This window comes from Pristiophorus japonicus, chromosome 13, assembly GCF_044704955.1.
Source record: "Pristiophorus japonicus isolate sPriJap1 chromosome 13, sPriJap1.hap1, whole genome shotgun sequence".
Lineage (NCBI taxonomy): Eukaryota > Metazoa > Chordata > Chondrichthyes > Pristiophoridae > Pristiophorus > Pristiophorus japonicus.
The window spans coordinates 179,797,930-179,804,125 of record NC_091989.1 but is presented as its reverse complement, the minus strand read 5'-3'; the positions used below and the strand labels follow the sequence as shown (position 1 = coordinate 179,804,125).

Sequence of the window (6,196 nt, the reverse complement as noted above, 5' to 3'; positions counted from 1 at the left end):
TGCAAAAAAAGTGACGGTTCTAGCCCCATGTTACTTGCACGATCCATCATGTCTGCAGTGACAAAAGAGATAGGAAGAATTTTTTTTTAATAGTTACTGAGAACTGGGTGGTGCACTAGATGCAACATTAAACCAAGGCTCGAAAACCCTATCTGGTGGATGTAAATTAACCCGTAGTAGTATTTGAAGAAGATCAGAGTGTCCTGGCTAACAATAATCCCTCAACCAGTATCAGCAAAACAGATCACCTGGTTATTTACCTCACTGCTGATTGTGGGAGCTTGCTGTACAGAAATTGGCTGTCGTTTTCTTACATTACAACATTGACTACAATTCGTAATGTACTTCATAAAGACCTTTGGGACATCCTGAGGTCATGAAAGGTGCTATATAAATTAAAGATCTTAGATTAGGCTTTCACTTCTGAGCCATGGGTACGAATCAGCCCAGAATGATGGGATGAAAGTTTCCTATAACTTTTGTTTTTCTGTATTTGGGATATGGGCAAGGCTAGCATTTATCACCCATCCCTAATTGCCCTTGAGTGGCTTGCTGGGCCATTTCAGAGGACAGTTAATAGTCAACCACGTTGCTGTGGATCTGGAGTCACATATAGGCCAGGCCGGGTAAAGGCGACAGACTTCCTTCCCTAAAGGACATGAGTGAACCAAATGGGAATTTCGTGCTCACCATTACTGATACTAGCCTTTTATTCCAGATTTGAATTTTAATTCACTGAATTTAAATTCCCCAGCTGCTGTGGTGGGATTTGAACTCATGTCAAACGACTGGATTATTAGTCCAGGCCTCTCGATTACTGGCCCCAGTGACATTACCACTATGCTACCATTGCCATACTGTAAGGGTCCTACAAGACAGCACAAATCTGTCCTTAATTAGCTGTCTGACTTGGAGGCCACAGCAGGGCTGGTGTGGGAAAAGGAAAACAAGCTACCCTGGTGCTGCAGGAAGCACTGTTCTGACGTTGGGACGATGAGGTAATGTTGGGGCGGAATGAGATTGAGGGGGTGTGCTGAATGAGGTGTTTAAAATGTCGAACCGGGATCTGACTCCAGAGTTTGACTTTAACCTTAAGTGTCGCTGCAAGGTGGAAACTGCAATGCAGTGGCAGTGTCAGCTGTGGCTCAGTGGGGAGCACTCTCGTCTCTGGGTTAGAAGGTTGTGGGTTTAAAACCCACTCCAGGGATTTGAGCACATAAATCTAGACTGACACTCCAAAGCAGTGCTGAGGGAATACTGCACCGTCGGAGGTGCTGTCTTTCGGATTAGATGTTAAAACGAGGTAATGTCTGCTCTCTCAAGTGAATATAAAAGATCCCATGGCACTATTTCAAAGAGCAGTGGAGTTATCCCCGGTGCCCTGGCTAATATTTATCTCTCAATTTACATAACAAAAAAAACAGATTATCTGGTCATTATGACATTGCTGTTTGTGGGAGCTTGCTGTGCACAAATTGGCTGCTGCGTTTCACACATTACAAGAGTGACTCTACTTCAAAAAGGACTCCATTGCTACATTGGCTGTAAAGCGCTTTGAGACGCCCGGTGGTTGTGAAAGGCACTATATAAGTGCAAGTCTTTCTTTATTTGGTAAAGCTGCTGAATGAATGGTATTGGAAAGAAAAAGTATTCCATTTTTGAAAAAAGGCACATGACTCACACTCCACCTTTCATCGCAAGTAGCAATGTTATTCCAAAGATTCAGAGTCAGATCATTAATTAGCATAGAAATAATTAAAGGACACGCATACATTTTGGTAGATAATATAACAATGCCAAGAAACGAAAACAAGCTTTGAAGACCTCAAAGGTTCTCAGGTGTTTCAGCTCGGATTGAGTCAAACACTCGGAGTTGGCATGACTCCTCAAAGTTGCAGCATCCCATAATTAAAGACTTCTATAGATAGATACAAGCTAAAGATGCCTATCCGTGGGAAAAGAAAAATCTTTCAAACACTAGATTTTGTTTCAAAAAGGAGCCTCATTGTTCTAGGAAAATAATGTCCATGTCACTTTTCAGTCGAAGTGACACAACGACGCAATAACGTAATGCATCATCAATCATAATTGTCACTAAAAAATGTTTTCAATTTTAATTGAGCCAAGGTGAAGACCCAGAGTGCAGGACATGGCCACGGATAAGAGAGGCCATGAGACCAATCAAGGAGTAGTGGTTTGGTGACACCAAGAGTGTGTTTCAGAATCTGTAGATGATGGGGGCGAAGGTGAGGCTTTGCTGATGGCACCCCCATTGTCCTAGAATACCGTACCTTCTGACTCCTTGCAAGTGAAGTTATGGGAAACTAAGGTGATCCAAAATACGGCTGCCCATGTCCTAACTCGCACCAAGTCCTGTTCACCCATCACCCCTGTGCTCACTGACCTACATTGGATCCCGGTAAAGCGATGCCTCGATTTCAAAATTCTCATCATTATTTTCAAATCCCTCCATGACCTCGCCCCCGCCCTATCTCTGTAATCTGCTCCAGCCCCACAACCCCCCACCCCTCCCCCCCGATATGTCTATTTCTGCTATTTCTGCCCTCTTGAGCATCCCTGATTATAATCGCTCAACCATTGGTGGCCGTGCCTTCTGTTGCCTCGGCCCTAAGCTCTGGAATTCCCTCCCTAAACCTCTCAGCCTCTCTACCTCTCTTTCCTCCTTTAAGACGTTCTTTAAAACATACCTCTTTGATCAAACTTTTGATCACCTGCCCTTATTTATCCTTATGTGACTCGGTGTCAATTTTTTTATGTCATAATACTCCGGTGAAGCGCCTTGGGACGTTTCACTATGTTAAAGGCACTAAATAAATACAAGTTTTTGTTGTTGGGATCTGCTCGTATAGATTAACACTTTTGGCTAAGATCATGCGTAACTGACCTGACAGGGGAGTAGCCACCATGACCTCCGGGTGGTTCTCCCTGGATCAGGAAGGTATATGCTTGCTTTTTTGGAAACAGGAGGTGGGTGGGGTGGCTTGACCCATCCACCTCCATGGAGGTGTGTGGGGGACCTGACCCATCCACCTCCATGGCATGAACCTGGTATTGCAGTACTTCCAGGAACGGTGCAGTGGCTCTAGGCCTTTTGGCTAAGAGCATTGGCACAGAGTGATCCTTGGCGTGTGCAAGGTGACCTCTGGCATTTGTGATTTTACAAAGAATTGGAACGATTGGCTACGAATTTAAAAAAAAAAACTTGAGAGCTTCTCGGCCTTTTGGCTAAGATCATGCGTAACTGACCTGACAGGGGAGTAACCACCATAACCCCAAGGTGGTTCTCCCTGGATCAGGAAGGTATATGCTTGTTTTTTGGAAACAGGAGGTGGGTGGGGTGGCTTGACCCATCCACCTCCACGGAGGTGTGTGGGGGGCCTGACCCATCCACCTCCATGGCACGAACCTGATATTGCAGTACTTCCAGGAACGGTGCAGTGGCTCTAGGCCTTTTGGCTAAGAGCATTGGCGCAGAGTGATCCTTGATGTGTGCAAGGTGACCTCTGGCGTTTGTGATTTGACAAAGAATTGGAAAGATTGGCAGCGAAAAATTAAAAAAAAAACTTGCGCGCTTCTCGGCCTTTTGGCTAAGATCATGCATGACTGACCTGACAGGGGAGTAGCCATGACCCCAACGTGGTTCTCCCTGGATCAGGAGGGTGGTTCTCCTGTGCTTTTTGGAGGTGGGAGGTGGGTGGGGTGGCTTGACCCGTCCGCCTCCACGGAGGTGTGTGGGGTTGCTGGCCCATCCACCTCCATGGCACGAACCTGGTATTGCAGTGCTTCCAGGAGCGGTGCTTGGGCTCTAGGCCTTTTGGCTAGGAGCATTGGCGCAGGGTGATCCTTGATGTGTGCGGGGTGACCTCTGGCGTTTGTGATCTGACAAAGAATTGGAAAGATTGGCTACGATTAAATAATAAATAATAAAAAAAAAAAAAACTTGAGCGCCCATCTCTGGATGTGGGACGATGCATTCGTATTCATCCCCTTATTTTCAGAAAAGAGGGATATAAGCGGCTTATGGTCGGTTTCCAATTCGAATTTGAGCCCGAACAGATATTGATGCATTTTCTTTACCCAGTAAACACACGCTAACGCATCTTTTTCGATCATACTGTAGGGCCTCTTGCCCTTAAACAGACTTCTGGATGCATAGCAACCAGTTGCAATTTCCCAAATTCATTCGCTTGTTGCAAGACACACCCAACCCCTTACGACGATGCATCACATGCTAGTACCAAGTGTTTACATGGATCGTACAACACAAGCAATTTGTTTGAACATAACAGCTTCCTAGCTTTCTCAAAGGCATTTTCTTGGCTTTTACCCCATACCCATTCATCTTGCTTACACAGTGAAGAATGCAGGGGTTCTAACAACGTGCTAAGACCTGGTAAGAAGTTACTAAAGTAGTTCAGGAGTCCTAGAAACAAGAGCAGCTCCATCACGTTCTGTGGTCTTGGTGCATTCTTGATTTCCTTCGTCTTCAAATCGGTGGGCCTGATGCCGTCCGCCGCGATTCTTCTCCTCAGGAACTCCACTTCAGGCACCAGGAAAATGCACTTCGAACGTTTTAGCCTGAGCTCCACATGATTAAACCAACTAAGAATTTCCTCCAGGTCCTGCAGGTGCTCGACGGTGTCCTGACCTGTCACCAAGATGTTGTCCTGGAAGATCACGGTGCACGGAACCAACTTCAGCAAGCTTTCCATGTTTCTCTGGAATTTCACCGCGGCCGATCGAATCCCAAACGGGCATCTGTTGTAAACGAAAAGACCTTTGTGCGTATTGATGAAGGTGAGGCCTTTCAAAGATTCCTCCAGCTCCTGCGTCATGTAAGCTGAGGTCAAATCCAGCTTCGTGAACGTTTGACCTCCTGCCAGCGTTGCAAATAGATCGTCTGCCTTTGGTAGTGGGTATTGATCCTGCAGTGAGAAACAATTGATAGTTACTTCGTAATCACCGCAGATTCTGACGGTGCTGTCTCCCTTGAGGACTGGAACGATCGGACTGGTCCACTCATTGAATTCGATCGGAGAAATGATGCCCTCTCGTTGCAGCCTGTCCAGCTCGATCACCACCCTCTCTCTCATCATGTAAGGTACCGCTCTCGCCTTGTGATGGATGGGAATCAAATGGATCTGCACTTTTGCGCCTTGGAACTTCCCGATGCCTGGTTTGAACAGCGAGGGGAACTTGCTTAGGACCTGGGCACACAAGGTGTCGGCGATAGACGAAAATGCTCGGATGTCATCCCAGTTCCAGCATATCTTTCGCAGCCAGCTCCAGCCGAACAGTGTGGGACCATTGCCCGATACCACCCAGAGAGGTAACTCGTGCACCGCTCCATCATTGGAGACCTTTACGCAGCACTGCCAATTACGGGAATCAGTTCCTTTGTGTATGTTCTCAGTTTAGTACGAACGGGAGTCAAGACTGCCTTGAAGCTTTGTTGCACTACAACTTATTGAAAGTCTTTTTACTCATTATGGACTGGCTTGCGCCCATGTCCAGCTCCATGGACACCGGGAGTTCATTTAATTCAACCTTCAGCATTATCGGGGGATACTTTGTGGTAAATGTGTGCACCCCATGTACCTCTGCCTCCTCGGTCTGAGACTCTGATTTGTCATGATCCACCGTGGCTCTATCCTCCTCTGCTACACGGTGGTTTGCAGGATTAGCAGGGTTTGCAGCTCACCTGCACATGCATTGGATGTGTCCCATTGGTCCACAGCCCTTGCAAACATGTCCTTTGAAGTGGCATGAATCACCCCCACAGCGCCAACAAGGTGTTAATTGCCTTATATTCACCACCCTTGATGGCGGACTGTGAGTCATAAGAACATAAGAACATAAGAATTAGGAACAGGAGTATGAGTCATGAACTGTGAGTCATCTGCGGACGTGCAGCTACAGGTGTGTAAGTCCTGCCATGTACATTTCAATTTGAAAGCAGCATTACTTTGTTCGTGGTACTTGCAGCTGCACTAGTGTGCTGGGAAATTTGTTGGTATTGTCAGTGGTGGAGAAAAATGCCTGGGCTATCGCTATGGCTTTACTCAAGGTTGGGGTCTCGACAGTCAAAAGTTTGCGAAGTATTACTTCATGGCCAATGCCAAGTACAAAGAAGTCCCTGAGCATATGCTCCAAGTCTCCTTCAAATTTGCAATGT

At 46.4% G+C, this 6,196-nt stretch overlaps 1 pseudogene; it reads left to right on the top strand.

Moving 5' to 3' along the window:
* Window positions 1–3,226: 3,226 nt before the first annotated feature.
* On the top strand, window positions 3,227–3,464 carry LOC139279175 (U2 spliceosomal RNA; annotated as a pseudogene).
* The last annotated feature ends 2,732 nt before the right edge of the window (window positions 3,465–6,196 follow it).